This window comes from Symphalangus syndactylus, chromosome 8 (genome assembly GCF_028878055.3).
Source record: "Symphalangus syndactylus isolate Jambi chromosome 8, NHGRI_mSymSyn1-v2.1_pri, whole genome shotgun sequence".
NCBI classification, from domain to species: Eukaryota; Metazoa; Chordata; class Mammalia; order Primates; family Hylobatidae; genus Symphalangus; species Symphalangus syndactylus.
This window is the reverse complement of record NC_072430.2, coordinates 81,389,169-81,407,079: the sequence shown is the minus strand read 5'-3', so window position 1 is coordinate 81,407,079 and position 17,911 is coordinate 81,389,169. Positions and strand designations below refer to the sequence as shown.

Here is a 17,911-nt window from a genome sequence, read left to right as displayed (position 1 = left end):
TGTTTTAGAAGGGTGAGGTGCAATGTTAAGGAAATTAACTCAATAACATTTTACCTGCTAAGTGAAATACAAAATCTACCCCTAAGATTAATAGTTTATACTTTTTTGTTGTCTTGAATTACGTGGATAAGTAAGGATTTTTTCCAAAAAAAGATATATGTGTAGTTTGAGACCAGCATGGGCAAATGGCAAAATCTCATATCTACAAAAAATACAAAAATTAGCCAGGCATGGTGGTGCACGCCTATAGTGCCAGCTACTCAGGAGGCTGAGATGGGAGGATGATTTGAGCCCAGGAGGCAGAGTTTGCAGTGAGCCAAGATTGTGGCACTGCACTCCAGCCTGGGCAACAGAGCCAGACCCTATCTCTAATTAATTAATTAATTAATTAGAATTAAAAAATATCTATGTGTATGATATGTATGGAAATCAGTAGGTTGGTGAGAATGAAAAAAGGCTGCACATTTACAGAGAGCCAAAAGACAGAGAGCCTGAGAATAAAAGGAGACTGAGCTGGTTTCAGCTGCAAGGCCAGCAATCATTTCAGACAACAGTCTGCTCTTTCAGCTGAAAATACGGGAAAAGGAGTGGCACAAATAAATGCCCTCCTTGACTGTCCAAATATCTGTAAGATAATTAAAGTGTCCTTCACCCTTTTTAATGGGAGCCCACTGCTTCGCTCTATGTAAATGAAGTTAGGATCCTTTCAAACAATACAATAGGAGAAGGAGATCATATATATATTGTAATATTATATCATACATATATTACATAGAATGTTCTTTTCTGATTATAAAGCAATTCATGAGAAAAATTAATAAAATATTTAAAATTAATGATCATTTTAGAAAAAATGGAGCATACAAAAAGATTAAAAAGAAAATAAAATATTTATATTAATTATTAGTAAAATTAACCATTTTTAAAAATTTTTAAATTTAAAATTAAAAAATTTTAAATTTAAAAATTTTTTTGTTTTTAAAATTATTTAAATATATGATCTGAATTTATATTGTAATTCTACTACCCAAGAGATATGCTGATAATATTTTGCTGTATTTCTTCCTAGTAATTTTTCTTTAATACTACACTATCTTTGCCTAGTACAAGAAAATACTCCCATTTGATGCTTTCAGCACTGCTAGACAGTAAATGAATTAAAAACACTAAAATAAAAGAGACAGAAACAATTGCACCCAACTGAACTGTGGGAAGCTGTACCAGCCTCCACAACTAAGTATTCGAAGAAAGAAAACAGTTGTGAGAAATCAGCACAGTGCTGTGGAAAGAACACACAGAAGACTCGGTCCTAGTACTGTCTTACTGTTACCTCACTCCATGACCTTGGGAAAAACATTTTCCTTTTCTAGGATTCATTTTCTTTATCTCTAGAATAGGAGACTGCAGCTCAGCAGATGCACAAACATTGTAAGGTATTTTGCCCTTTGCTGGAGACTAAGGATGATGGGCAGGAAGCTTCTAATCTAATCTAATAGGTTTTGCAATTTAGAAATGAAAATTTAGGTAAAATTTTATGATATCCCTGAAATAGACCCTGAAGTTTAGAAGAAGATAATTTTCAAATTCTTGGCCTAGTGAAGTGGACAAAATGCTACCAAAGTTCCTCAGACTCTGAAATTCTGTAATTTATTGTCACCAAAAGTCAAATGCCTAGACCATTGTTGATCATTCTCATGCTGAGAGTAATTAGTGAATTTGTTCAGGGTCTGGGGGGACCCCACTTTCAAAGCAAATGGAAACCAGAGATGGTTGTTCTGTCAATTAAATTGTCACTTTATAGTCCCTAAATACCAAAGGCTAAGCTTTGGCAAAGTTGGGCAGTAAAAATCTACCCTTACTCCAAATCTTTCTCCTTCTGATCCTTCTCTCCCCAGTCAGTTCCATTTCAATCCAGAAAGTCAGCAACTTTGAACTTTCTCTTCCATCTGTGAAAACCTATTGGAAAGTGGTAGATATTTACATCTTAGTAAATATGTAAGTGTTTCTAAATATCCGAGTGTTTCTCCCAAGGATATTTGTGTTAAAGTTTTATATCTACTTTTCTAATAAAAGTTTTTTCTCCCTGTTGAGGGAATTGTTTTCCATTTATATAAAATTACTTTTTAATTATTTGTATAAATTTAAGGGGTACAAGTGAAGTTTTGCTAATATGGGTACACTACCTCCTGGTGAGGTCTGGACTTTTAGTGGAACCCTCACTGGAATAATGTTACAATGTACCCATTAGGTAATTTCTCATCCTTCTTCCCTTCCCCTCCCACCCTTCTGAGTCTCCATTGTCTATTCCACACTCTAAGTTCATGTGTACACAGACTACTTAGCTCCCACTCATATGTGAGAATTTTATGTGTCACGATGAGTAGGTGGAGAAGATGTATTTGGGGGTAAGACAGAGGACTTTCTTAGGTTCCCTAAATTCATACGAGATATGGGGAGCCTTTGTCCAAGAGTATTTTCAAATTCTGGAACAATGAGGATTATGTCTTTAATATGGGCCTTTCCCCAAACACCACTAATAAGGACCTCTTCCTCCCTCTACTTGGAGCTACATTTGAACATAGTTTTTAACAAGTTACAAAAACACTACCTCCAGTTACTACAAGCCCTGAATGAAATGTAATAGCCAAGAATCCTTTTAAGGATTGGGTGCTGGGATTGTTTGCTTTCTCTTCTCTCTTTTCTTTTCTTTTCTTTTTTCCTTCGACAGCGTCTTGCTCTGATGCCCAGGCTGGAGCGCCGAGCACAGTGGCACGTTATCAGCTCTCTGCAACCTCTGCCTCCTGAGCTCAAGCGATCTTGCCTGAGTAGTTAGGACCACAGACATATGCCACCATGCCCAGCTAATTTTTATATTTTTTGTAGTGATGGAGTTTCACCATGTTGCCCAGGCTGGTCTCAAACTCCTGGGCTCAAGGGATCCATCTGCCTTGGCCTCCCAAAGTGCTGGGATTACAGGTATTACCGTGTCTGGCCTTGCTTTGTTTCTGGTTTATAGTGAGGCTGAAAAAATTTAAGGAAGGTATCTCAATTTAAATGAATTACTAATTGAATGAGTAATTGATACATTTACAGATAAATGATTCTTCTACATCAATGCTGTCCAGCAGAACTTCTATGATGATAGAAATGTCCTATAACTGCACTGTCCAGTGGGTAACCACTAGCCCCATGTGCACTAGAAATATGGCACTTGAAAGTCAGAAACTGAATTTTTAATTTTTATTAGCTTTAATTAATTTAAATATAAATAGCTATATGTGGATAATGGACATCATATTAGTTAACACAGTTCTAGATGATTCTGTGCAGAGGCTGGTTGGTGCCAAATATACTATTCTGACCCTGACAAGGGAACCCCATCCAAGTAGAGTGACTCATCTTTTTAATCTCAGGTCTATTATAATTATATTAGTTATCAAGACCAAGCCTATTGCTATTAACAAATGAGAAAATCTATAGAATTGCCATTGAAACCCTATTGGAGAAACACAGGTTTCCATGTCAACCCCTGTCGAGGATACTTCTACAAAATGCCCTATAAGCAAAAACTCCTGAAACCACAATGTTTTCTGACTAATGGAATTAGGAGACTTTTGTCCATTGTTCTTTTTTTTTTTGCAGAAAGTGTGTTCTTTTTTTTTTTATATATACTTTAGGTTTTAGGGTACATGTGCACAATGTGCAGGTTTGTTACATATGTATCCATGTGCCATGTTGATTTCCTGCACCCATTAACTCATCATTTAGCATTAGGTATATCTCCTAATGCTGTCCCTCCTCCCTCCCCCAACCCCACAACAGTCCCCGGAGTGTGATGTTCCCCTTCCTGTGTCCATGAGTTCTCATTGTTCAATTCCCACCTATGAGTGAGAACATGCGGTGTTTGGTTTTCTGTCCTTGCGATAGTTTACTGAGAATGATGTTTTCCAATTTCATCCATGTCCCTACAAAGGACATGAACTCATCATTTTGTCCATTGTTCTTAAGCAAGGCATTTGGGGCCCTTCCAAGAAGTAGTCTGAATATCTGTTATACGGAAAGAAAATGATACAGTGTCTAAAGGCCCTTGACTGAAAAATTTGTTTTTTGATAAATATGTTTTTATCTAAAGGCTCTTTGTCAAAAATCCTTCCTTGGGATTATGCTTGCTGACTTTTCTGATATCTTTCTATTAAAAAAAGAAAGAAAGAAAAGAAAAAAAGAAGAAAAGATGAGAGAAAGCTTCCCATCAGTGTTTCAAATAAAGAAGTTTATGATGAGATGTTACCATTGACCCTTAATTTCTGCCCCGATTGAAACACTAAAGGAGTCCAACCATTGTCCATGCCCCTTTTGGAATGGTTGTGATTTCCAGGGCCTTGGTTAACTATTACTCCTAGCCCAAATCCTGGTGAGCTCCACTAGCTGCAGAGGCCACCATTTGCAAGAGCAGATATGCAGAAGATCCCTGGCCAGCCTCCTCATACCTACCTTCATTGCTATGTGGAGACAAATAAAAGTTATGGGCTGGACATGGTGGCTAACACCTATAATCCCAGCACTTTGGGAGACCGAGATGGATGGATCACTTGAGTACAGCAGTTTGAGACCAGCCTGGGCAACATGATGAAACCCTGTCTCTACAAAAAAAAAGAAAAAAAAAAAAAAATTAGCCAGGCTTCATGGCACATGCCTGTGGTCCCAGCTACTCAGGAGGCTGAGGTGGGAGGATCACCTGGGCCTGACAGGTTAAGGCTGCAGTGAGCCAAGATTGCACCACTGACTCCAGCCTGACAGAGTAAGACAATATATCAAAAAAAATTTTTTTTCATAGACCAATGGAACACAATATAGAACCCAGAAATAAACTCAAATACTTACAGGCAACTGATCTTTGACAAAGCAAACAAAAACATAAAGTGGGGAAAGGACACCCTTTTCAACAAATGGTGCTGTGATAATTGGCTAGCCACATGTAGGAGAATAAAAGTGGAACCTCATCGCTCACCTTATACAAAAATCAACTCAAGATGGATTAAGGACTTAAATCTAGGACCTGAAACTGTAAAAATTCTAGAAGATAACATTGGAAAAACCCTCTAGACATTGGCTTAGGCAAGGATTTCATGACCAAGAACCCAAAAGCAAATGCAATAAAAACAAAGATAAATAGTTGGGACTTAATTAAACTAAAGAGCTTTTGCACAGCAAAAGGAACAGTCAGCAGAGTAAACAGACAACCCACAGAGTGGGAGAAAATCTTCACAATGTATACATCTGACAAAGGACTAATATCCAGAATCTACAATGAACTCAAACAAATCAGTAAGAAAAAACAAACAATCCCATCAAAAAGTGCGCTAAGGATATGAATAGACAATTCTCAGAAGAAGATATACAAACGGTGAACAAACATATGAAAAAATACTCAACATCACTAATGATCAGGGAAATGCAAATCAAAACCACAATGCAATACCACCTTACTCCTCCAAGAATGGTGATAATCAAAAAACAGTAAATGTTGGTATGGATGCAGTGATCAGGGAACACTTCTACACTGCTGGTAGGAATGTAAACTAGTACCTCCTATATGGAAAACAGTGTGGAGATTCCTTAAAGAGCTAAAAGTAGAACTAAAATTTGATCCAGCAATCCCACTACTGGGTATCTACCCAGAGGAAAAGAAGTCATTATTCGAAAAAGAACATGGACATGCATGTTTATAGCAACACAATTTGCAGTTGCAAAATCGTGGAGCCAACCCAGATGCCCATAAATCAACGAGTGCATAAAGAAACTGTGATATAGGCTGGGCACACTGGCTTATGCCTGTAATCCCAGCACTTTGGGAGGCTGAGGTGGGCTGATCACCTGAGGTCAGGAGTTTGAGAACAGCCTGGCCAACATGGCAAAACCCTGTCTCTCCTAAAAGTACAAAAATTAGCCAGGCATGGTGGCGGGTGCTTGTAATCACAGCAACTCAGGAGGCTGAGGCAGGAGAATCGCTTGAACCCGGGAGGCAGAGTTTGCAGTAAGCAAGCTGAGATTGCACCACTGCACTCCAGCCTGGGCGACAAGAGCAAGACTCCATCTCAAAAAAAAAAAAAAGAAAAAGAAACTGTTATATATATATATATATATAATCATATATATCATGTATATCTAATATATATGATGGAATACTGCTCAGCCATAAAAAGGAATAAATTAATGGCATTTGCAATGACCTGGATGAGACTGAAGACTGTTATTCTAAGTGAAGTAACTCAGGAAGGGAAAACCAAACATCGTATGTTCTCACTGATATATGGGAGCTAAGCTATGAGGACACAAAGGCATAAGAATGATACAGTGGGCTTTAGGGACTTGGGGGGAAGGGTGGGAGGGGGCAAGGGATAAAAGACTACAAACAGGTGCAATGTATACTGCTCAGGTGATGGGTGCACCAAAATCTCACAAATCACCACTAAAGAACTTACTCATGTAACCAAATACCACCTGTACCCCAGTAACCTATAGGAAAAAAATTTAAGTTATAAAGGTATATTTATTTCTATGGTTAAAAAAAAAATTCCCCTTGTTATAGAAGACTGAGGTGCCTGGAAAAGAAGCCTGAGACTTGGCTGCCCTGGGGGAGGATCCTAGGAGGCTGGGGTTGAAGAAACTTACGTGAACCCACGTCTTTGGCAAGAGTGCTTGGTTTCCTGAATTGTTAGGAAAGTTGTTGAGAAACTGAGGACGGTAGTGAAGGGAGAATATTTGTTTTAGACAATAACAGATGATAGCATGAACAAAAACAGGTGGTGGCAATCAATTCCTAGCCGGGAGCCCAGAGAAAGGAATCCACATTTGGATCCTATCTCAGTTTAATAAGATTCTTTGAAATGTAGCAGAGAAGGCTCCCTGTTGCCTTCAGTAAATGGCTTGCTTGCTTTTTTTCCCACTCAAATCTATACAGTATAAGCTTTTGGACCTTGCTTTCCATACTATATTAGACCAAAAGTTGCACTTAGAAAATCTCCATCTTATACAATCTCCTTACTTTAAGTGAGAAAACAAAGGTGCAGACTTGCCAAGCGTCAACCCGTTATTACTAAAATTCCTGTCCCAGAGCTTACTTCATATGACACGAAGTTCCTGTTTCCACAACAGCAGCCAAACCCTATCTGCTCCCTATTTCCTTCTCCTTTTTGTAATGAAATGATAGAAGTTGGGGACGCTAAATAATTTTCACTGAGTGTATGTAACCCTCAGAACCTTTATTATGCTTCACTTCAACAAATATTTACTAAGTGACTACAATGTCCAAGCCTTAGCACTACTAAGTTGTTGTTCCTCCAGCAGATAAGGGCCTCAAACATAGTTGCAGCTAAGATTCTCTCTAAAGGTTTATTTCATCTCCACCCAAAACAGGAAGGCCTGGGAACTTGTACCGATATATTTCTTTCTTTTCTTTCTTCCTTTCTTTCTTTTTCTTTCTTTCTTTCTTTCTTTCTTTCTTTCTTTCTTTCTTTCTTTCTTTCTTTCTTTCTTTTTCTTTTCTTTTCTTTTCTTTTCTTTTTTCTTTCTCTCTTTCTCTCTTTCTCTCTTTCTCTCTTTCTCTCTTTCTCTCTTTCTTTCTTTCTTTCTTTCTTTCTTTCTTTCTTTCTTTCTTTCTTGATGGAGTCTTGTTCTGTCATGTCACCCAGGCTGGCATGCAGTGGTGCAATCTCGGCTCACTGCAACCTCCGCCTCCTGGTTTCAAGCAATTCTCCTGCCTCAGACTCCCAAGTAGCTGGGACTACAGGTGCATGCAGCCACGCACAGCTAATTTTTGTATTTTTAGTAGAGACAGGGTTTTACCGTGTTGGCCAGGCTGGTCTCAAACTCCTCACCTCAGGTGATCTGCCCACCTCGACCTCCCATAGTTCTAGGATTACAGGCACGAGCCACTGTGCCTAGCCAATATATTTCTTTAACTCAGTACAGCTAACCCATATTTACTTATCATCCTTTTCTTTCTAGCTGATTACAGGTTTCCTCTTTTCTTCTTTGTCTTCCTAGTATCCTTGTCTGTTCCTTCTGTTTAAAGTTTTGCACAAGGTTCTGGGAAAGGATTGAGGAATGCTTAGGGTGTGACCCCACAAGCCAAATCCTGCACAGTTTCAGTATATGGGGATTAAGAAAAGATGACTGATTCTTGACGTTCTGGTCTGACTTTGGGCTTGGTTTGAGAGTGTGGGATTCTAGTGTAATGGAAAAGAGAATACAACTAAAAGTGGTGCAGATTTGTTAGAGTAAAATCTGGTCCCTGCTTAGAGATACTCTGATTCCTCTCACAGCTATGGAACAAACGCACACACCCACACACCACCCCAGCTGATCTTGTCTCACACACACACACACACACACACACCACCCCAGCTCATCTTGTCATACACACCACCCCAGCTGATCTTGTCTCTCTCTCTCAACCTCACACACACACACACCACAGCTGATCTTGTCTAACACACATACACACACACACACAAACCACTCCAGCTGATCTTGTCTCTCTCTCTCTCTCTCTCACACACACACACACACACAGGACCCTAGCTGATCTTGTCTCACACACACACACAACTGCAGCTGATCTTGTCTCTCACACACACACACACACATAACCCCAGCTGATCTTGTTATACACACACACCACCCCAGCTGATCTTGTCTCTCTCACACACACACACACACACACACACCCAGCTGATCTTGTTATACACACACACCACCCCAGCTGGTCTTGTCTCACACACACACACCACCCCAGCTGATTTGTCTCACACACACACCACCCCAGCTGATCTTGTCACACACAGACACACACCACCCCCGCTGATCTTGTCACACACAGACACACACCACCCCCGCTGATCTTGTCACACACAGACACACACCACCCCAGTTGATCTTGTCTCACACACACACAGACCACACCAGCTGATCTTGTCATACACACAGACACACACCACTGCAGCTGATCTTGTCACACAGACACACACATACACCACCCCAGCTGATCTTGTTATACACACACACCACCCCAGCTGGTCTTGTCTCTCTCTCTCTCTCTCTCTCTCTCTCTCTCTCTCTCACACACACACACACATACCACCCCAACTGATCTTGTCTCACACACACACCACTGCAGCTGATCTCGTCTCACTCACACACACACACACAACCACCCCAGGTGATCTTGTCCTTGTCTCTCTCTCTCTCTCACACACACACACACCACCCCAGCTGATCTTGTCTCACACACACACACACACACACAACCACCACAGCTGATCTTGTCTCTCTCTCTCACACACACACACACACCACCCCAGCTGATCTTGTGTCACAGACACAGCCACAAACACACATACCCACCATCTCAACTGATCTTGTCTCACACACACGCACTCACACGCTCCATCCCAGTTGATCTTGTAAACACACAAACACACCATCCCAGCTGATCTTGTCTCACACACACACACGCACACACTCACACACACACCACCTAGCTGATCTGTCAAGCCAGACTTTCTCTTCAGCACTTGCCCTCCTCCTCCCAAACTTTCTTCCTGACTCTCTCCATCCCCAGTGTCTCCACCCTAATACAAGTCACCCTCATTTCTTTGCCTGGATTCCAGGCAGGTCCCAGTAGCCTTCTGACTGGTCTTTGCCATCTATTCTTTTCTCTCTTTGATCCTTTCTCCATTTTGCACTCAAACTGACCTTTCAAAACTGTGTTGCTTCCTGGCGTGTGAGGGTAATGACCCAAATCATGAATGGGGCCTACAAGGCCATGCACAAAGAGGCTTTCACCCACCCGCTTAGCTTTCTCACTCTTCATTGGCCACCCACACTGGTGGTGTTACCCTGAACACTCTTCCCCTGCCCTCAACCCCTAACTCCAGCTCCTGCCCTCACTCTTCCTTTAGCACTCAGTTCAAATGTGACTTCTTCAAAGAAGAATTCCTAATACTCCAGACTGTTAGCTGTTCCCCTAGCATCTTCACTCCTTTACACTGCCTATTACAGTTGTAGTTATGTAATTAGTTGCTGTTTAAACACTGTGTCCCTAGTCAGAATATAAACTTTGTGAACTCAGACACTACGGCTGTCTTGTTCACTGCTTTGTCCACAGCATTTATCCCAATGCCCAGCACACAATGGGGTTCATTAAATATTTGATGAATGGATAACAACATTCATGTTGTAGAGATACATATGGCCTCTTCCTTGACACATGGGTTCTGGAACAGAAAGAACCTGGCCTGTTCCATATCGTTTTGTTATTCTTTTTTTTTTTTTTTTTTTTTTTGAGACGGAGTCTCGCTCTGTCGCCCAGGCTGGAGTGCAGTGGCGCAATCTCGGCTCACTGCAAGCTCCGCCTCCCGGGTTCACGCCATTCTCCTGCCTCAGCCTCTCCGAGTAGCTGGGACTACAGACGCCCACCACCACGCCCGGCTAATTTTTTGTATTTTTAGTAGAGACAGGGTTTCACCGTGGTCTCGATCTCCTGACTCGTGATCCGCCCACCTCGGCCTCCCAAAGTGCTGGGGTTACAAGCGTGAGCCACCGCGCCCAGCCTTGTTATTCTTTTAACTTTGGTTTGGTTTGATTATTTTTATCCTCTGTGTTTTTACATTTTGTTTTGAAAAGGCAAGAAAGAACCCTCAAGTGGAATTGCCTCTGGCAGTTGGAGCCACACCAGTGTTCTCTGAATACACCCTGTCCTTTCCAATTTCCTTCATATGCTGTAACCACCAACAGTCTTGGAGTAACAAGTCTTAAATTCTGATTCTCAGTCTGCTAAAGTTAAGATCCCTCGTGGCCCCAACCACACTCCACTTTCTCTCTGAAAGCCTGTCTGTTCTTGTCAGAACTTCTGTCTTCTTGTTAAAGCATTTCACTTTCACCTCTGTTTAACAGTTATATTTTCTAGCTTTTTATTATAGTTGTTTTGATACCCATCTACCCAACCTACTAAACTCTGTGCTGTCTGAGGGCAGGTACACTGACCTGATAAAATGTCTGAATCACCTGTGTATTCTCAGCATCTAGCACAATGTTAGGTGTTTATTAAACACAATTAAATTTTTCATTAGTATAGTAGCAGAGTGACTGGGGTAAAGTCCTTTAGTTTTATCGTTTCCATTCATCAATTCCATCATATATTCTCCCTCACTTCCACCAAGAAGTACAGAGAATAAAGACATCCTATTCTCTTTTCCCTTCCTATGAAAGGTTTCCAAAATTACTGAGAAAGAAGAAAGAACTGAGGAGCCTTATGTAAGTAGAGAACAAAGAGAATAATTCCAATAAATACATTGTTTAAAGCCCTGCAGCTCTTCCTCAAATCAGATAATAAGAAGTTCAGAGTGCCAGGAGCATCTGGCAAAGGGCATCTGCTGAAACTGATGTCTCAGAAGAAAAAAAAAGAAAGAAGAAAAAGCAATGGTCCGTGTGATGATAAATGGAACATTCCTTATTGATGATTCTTAGAAAGACAGTACCATACATTGTATGCTTTATAGTGGAAATTATTTTTCCTAATGTGTAAACATCTAAAAATAATATATTCAGCCCAGGCGCTGTGGTTCACAGCTGTAATCCCAGCACTTTGGGAAGCCAGTGCAAAAGGATTGTTTGAGGCCAAGTGTTCAGTACCAGCCTGGGCAACATAGTGAGACCATGTCTCTACAAAAAAAAATTTAAAAATTAGCCAGGCACAGTGGCCCATACCTATAGTACTAGCTATTCAGGAGGCTGAGGCAAGGAGAATTGCTTAAGCCCAGGTGGTTGAGAATGCAGTGAGCTATGATCATGCAACTGCACTCTACTCTCTACCCTGTCTCAAAAATAAATAATTAAAAATAGCATATTTACTGAAAGCAAATATATAGACCTGGAAATATAGGTTCTAAACCCATTTCTGCCTCTATCTAGCAGGGTGACCTTGGTCAAGTCAGATTATCATCTATAGGTAGTTATGCTGCATATGGGGCCTCTTGTTACAGATTTAAAAATAGAAACCCTCCTAAAGCAAATTCCTTTTATTAAACCAACCCTCATGGAACCAAATGTTGTGATGGGAAGCATACAGTCAGGCCATGACTGTCAATGAGAAACAGGATTGATGCCATTATTGAAGATATCATATCATATCATATCTAGGGAAACAAATCTTCTTATCAGTTGTTAATTAATTTCCATTCAGCTGTTTCTCTGTTTTCTTCAGTTCAGCTGGTACTTATTAAAAGCTTGTTATTCAAAAGAAATAACCAAATATGGCAGAATTGTGCATCAGGAAACCTGTGCTTTAAATCTGACTGTACTACTACAAGCTATATGATCTTAGACACTTTATAATAGTGACAGTTGCCACCTACTGAGCATCTACTCTCTGCTCACTGTGCTAGGCCCTTTACAGGTGCTATTTCCTTTAGTTCTCACAAAACCCGTCATGATAAATGCTATTAGCCTCATTATACAGATAACTCAAATGTTATTTGAAGAAGTTAAGTAATTTGCCACAGGTCACATAGCTGGTATAGTAAGTGAGATTCCAAAGTCCTTGCTTTTTTTCCAAAAAGCAAGTGCTTCTTTCCAAAGTGCTTTTTTGTGAAGAGTCCTGGGGGAATTCTTTACCTAAATTTTTCCTATCATAAAGTTAGGGAATTTAGTTATGTGACCTGCAGGAGTGATAGTAAATAAATGTAACTTTTTTGTTGACTTTTTATAATGGATTTTTTTTTTTTTGAGGAATGATATCACTCTGTCACTCAGGCTGGAGTGCAGTGATGTGATCATGGCTATTTTTTGTAGCGACAGAGTTTTGTTATGTTGTCCAGGCTGGTCTAGAACTCCTGGGCTCAAGCCATCTGCCCACCTCAGTTTCCCAAAGTGCTGAGATTACAGGCATGAGTCACCACAGCAGGCCTATGATGGAAAATTTTTATCATACACAAGAATAGAGAGACTAATTCAGTGACCAATCCCACAGCCACAAAAATTGTCACTTCATAACCACTCTTATTTCATCTATACCCATTCACTTTTCTCTTTACCTCAGCACCCAACTGATTCTTGTGAAGCAGTCCAGCTATATTATTTGATCTGTAAATATTTTAGTATTTATTATGAAAGGGAAAGAACTTTAAAAAACATAATCCTGATCCTTTTGTAGTTCATGAGCATGATGATTGGGTGTTCACATGCATGTGTGAGATGTGCCACTGTTGAACCTTGTTATGATGTCAGCACATTACCCATCTGACATGAAAAAATAATAATACAATACTATTAGCATACCTTAAAAATTAACAAGAATTCCTTAATATCATAAAATATCCAATGTTTGTGTTTCTTTCATTTTCTCCTTTTAAAAAAATAGCTTAATATATTTTAATAGCAAACTTACAAGAATAGCACAGAAGACAGACAACATTAAAAACCTGTACTTGCCTGTAGGACAACTCAGAAAAGTACAGTGAATGCACAGTATCGACCGTATTATCAAATGCTACCAACATTATTTAGTTGCCATCAATAAGAAATTTGCTTGTTTTAAAAAAGTCCAAATGCTGTCATTGTCCAGAAAATTTTAACAGGTTTATTTATATTGTTATAAAGTTGAACTGCTGGCCAGGTGCGGTGGCTCACGCCTGTAATCCCAGCATTTTGGGAGGCTGAGGCAGGCAGATTGCCTGAGGTCAGGAGTTGGTGACCAGCCTGGCCAACATGGTGAAACCCTGTCTCTACTAAAAAATATGAAAATTAGCCGGGTGTGGTGGCGGGTGCCTGTAATCCCAGCTACTTGGGAGGCTGAGGCAGGAGAATCACTTGAACCCAGGAGGTGGAGGTTGCAGTGAGCCGAGATCACGCCATTGCACTCCAGCCTGGGTGACGAGAAACTCCGTCTCAAAAAAAAAAAAAAAAAGTTGAACTGCTGAAACTTGTTCACTGAAACATTTTGACTTGCATTAATGCTTTGTGTCCTTGCATTTTTAAAATTTGTTACTGATACACAATAGTTGTGCATATTTTTATCATACATGTGAAAATTTGATACATTCATATAATCAAACCTGTGTCCCTGCACTTATATTAAAAATTCATACACAAATGAATATGGAGAAATTGCCAATACCTGATTTCTGTCTTCTGTTTTTCCACTTGTAATCATTGTATGTAGGTACCATTTGACCTCATGGGAAAAAAAAATCTAACATTCGCAACTACCAGTGTCAGGAAGAAGAGAGAGAGAGAAGAATGAAATGTTTTCCAGTACAGTGAATTCTTAAGCATGTTCTTCACGTATGTGGTGTGCTAGCTGGATGTCTTTTGCCATAATTGTTACACATTTGGCATAGAGGACACATAGGTTGTTGTCTTCAAAAAGGCCAGCCAAATAGGCCTCCCTTGCCTCCACAAAGCACCAACAGCTGTGCTGTGGAAGCACAGATCTGTTTTGAAGTTCTGAGAAATTTCTTGCACCAGGTGCTGGATGGGAAGTTTGCAAATCAGAAGCTTATGGACTTCTGATAATATTTAATTTTATAGAGTACCACAGTACCAGTGCAGCAGTACCTCGATGATGAAGTTTCTTCAGCACTCCAGTAGAGGGTGAACTCTTGCAGGTGACTTTTGTATCCAGTGACTTCCTGAATGCTTTAGCCACTGATGGATTTGTGGGCCATAGTATAGAAATCTTTCTCACCTCCTTCTCCTTCCACTGGAGCTCAGTGAGCTAGAGGCAGCTTGTAATCTCTCCCTCTTTCTCTTTCTGATAATTTGGTCATTAAAGATAATTTAAGATTTTTTTGCAGTTTTTTTTTTTTTGTATCCCAAGGTAGTATTTTCCACTAGGGGTATACAGTCAAATTACTATGTTCTAATATCACTGATAATCAAAATATTAAAACAATTAGTTAAAACCAATCAGAATGGACAGCCCCCTGCTATGATCTAACCCTTTAGTTATTGGACCATAAGGATGAGGGGTGGGAAAGGTAATATCTCAGGGCAGCAGTAGTTCGCCAACCTATATGTTGTTTAACAACCCAACATTGTTTCAATGTTTTGTTTTGTTTTGTTTGTGACGGTGTCTCTGCTCTGTCACCCAGGCTGGAGTGCAGCAGTGTGAACACGGTTCACTGCAGCCTCGACTTCCTGGGCTCCACCTCAGCCTCCCAGTAGCTGGGACTACAGGCATGCACCACCACGCCTGGCTAATTTTTTGTAGAGATGGGGTTTCACCCCATTGCCCAGGCTGGTCTTGAACTTCTGGCCTCAAGCGATCTTACTGCCTTGGCCCCCGAAAGTGCTGGGATTATAGGCGTGAGTCACCACACCTGGCCTGTTTCAAAAACTAGGAATACCATCCTCTGCATACTGGCTTGTTATAAACCCTGCTATCTTTAAGTTCCATTCTAGCTCCAATAGAAATGTAAATAGTCACTTAATGGAGATACCCTTTTCCTGCTTCCTTACACTACTAGTCTTTATATACATAAACACACACACACATATAAACTTTACAATAACACAAATGATTATTTTCTATAATTCTGGAAGTTCTGGCAAGTAAAATAAACAACAAAATAGAAATATGAGTTATGACTATTAGGAAACAAAATTATTAGTGTTTAGAACAAATATAATTAGATACCTAAAACAAAACTAACAAAAAATTTGAATAAGCAAATTATGAGTATAAACTTGTAGGCCAAACAAGTCTAAAAATCTACTGTGGTGGGGCCAGCTACAGTGCTAGCAGACCTGGATCAATTAGTAATTATAAGTGAAGTTAAATATAATTAAATATATAATTTAAATATAATTAATTATATAGCTTTCAGCTCTTCTGATTTAATTCCACTAAAATTCTTAAGAATTACTTTCTCTGGCAGATATCTGTGCTATTGCCTTCACTAACAGCACTCTTTCCTAAGAAGTAATATCCCCATCTCCCACCACCATCCACATGGCTACAGCCAGAAATTTTCTGTGTTTACATGATCCTACTTTCCTGGCAACACTTGATAAATCAGGGATAGACACACCTGATCTAAGCCAGTACAATAAGAGGCCTTCCTCTGGATTTTTCAGACTGGAATGAAGAAAGAGAGACAGCCACATGGTTCTTAAAGGACACTGACCAAAAGAGCTGTTGGTAATCATGTTTTCTGATTCGGGCAGATTCTGTCTCAGATGAAGCTGATATGCAGAGACGGGCCAAGCCAGTTGTCAAAGGGAATTCTGATGGCAATGGGGTTTCTGAGGTAGAACTATAGTTCTGCCTATCTCTTGGTTTGGCTTTTTAACCCTTCTTTGGAACCCATAAGCCAATAATTTCTCATTTTTGCCAAAGAAATTCAGATTAGGTTTCTATCACTTGCTTTCAAAAGAATTCCCACTTCATTGACAAAAGGAAATGCATAGAATAAATTTTCCACAAGTAATAGATTTATATTTGAGGCATGTTCATTTTATTGTATACAAATCTTTTCAATTCCCTCACTATTATCAACTTTTAAAAATTTGGAATGTTCATGTTTTTTTGATTATGTAATTAAAAAAAACTTGGACGTTCAGGGTCTAGGGTGTGGTAAGAGAGGCAGGAGATAAGTTTGGAAAGGTAAACTGAGATTAGAATATATAGCGCCTTAAATGTCATGTGAAGTTTAGACTTTATCCTGCAGGTAATGGGGATCCATTTGGCAAGTTTTCAAGCAGAAGAAGGATATGTTTAGATAAATAATTCTGGTGGCAATTTGGAGCTTCAATAAAATGAGGGAAAAATGAAAACAGCTTAATAGGTGCTTGTGCTGGAAACCTAATTACATAAAGGTTATTGCAGGTGTCCAAGGCAGGGTTGATGAGAGAATCACCTAGGAAAGTTATGCTGAAAATTGTCGGGAAATGGAAGGATTCAAGAGACATTTGAAAGGTAGAATTGGTACTACTGAATGACCACTTGGACATTGTCTTTTCATACTAAGTCTTCTAAATATACACCAGATACATATCTATATATTTTTTATATATATAGATATGTATCTGGTGTATATATACCTATATATACAAAATCTGGTAAATTTACACCAGATTTTGGAGACTTACAGCATATCTTAATTCATACTAGCCAGATTTCAACTTGATCACCACATGTGACTAGTGACTACTATATTAGCTAGTGCAACCTTAGATACGAGTCACAACTGGAGACATCTTTGAAAGATTTAAGCTGCCTGTCCCTTAATTTAACAATGAATACAATGTCCTTTACACTATTGGCCACTTACAGATGGAAGGCCACTCCAAGTCTAAGGGAGAAAGGTAATATGATGGAAATTACAAATATGCATTCTAATATTTAATCTTTTTTCATTCAAGCATCTATCCTGCCATTCAGTTTTCCATGCTTTGAAGAATGGAAAATGGTGATACTTTTCTGTCATGATGAGTAATGGATTAGATAATAGGGAAGAGTGGAGTTGCCATTATATTGAATTTATTCTCAATTACAGAAGTCACGTGCTATTTTCGAGAGAGCACCAGTTTAAGAGGAGAATTTGAGCCTTTATTCTGGTAGACACTATATGGCCTGAGACAGATCAAGTCAATTTTTTGGATATTTTCTTATTCTCTAAAATGAGATTGAACTAGTTCAGTGGCTTTTAAACCATACTCTGGGGAACGTAAGGGTTTTTATGGGAAGAGTGAGAGTGAGGAAGGATTTAGGTGGAATTTTTCCTGCACACACATACATACACACATACACACACACACACTGGCAGATTCAACCACTGCGGGATCAAGTTTATTGGATGTATATATTAATCTTCAGTGTAAGTTCCAGAGCTAATTAAAATTTTAAACA

The 17,911-nt window shown here is 39.5% G+C and overlaps 1 protein-coding gene and 1 non-coding gene across 5 annotated transcripts in view; both read left to right on the top strand.

Moving 5' to 3' along the window:
- The window catches only part of NFE2L2 (NFE2 like bZIP transcription factor 2), a 164,650-nt gene that overhangs the window by 32,938 nt on the left and 113,801 nt on the right, over positions 1-17,911 (top strand). The gene's annotated exons all lie outside the window — the stretch shown is intronic.
- LOC129489065 (small nucleolar RNA U13) lies at positions 13,202-13,305 on the top strand. Its single transcript, XR_008659881.1, has one exon. It is a non-coding gene; the product is annotated as a small nucleolar RNA U13 (small nucleolar RNA).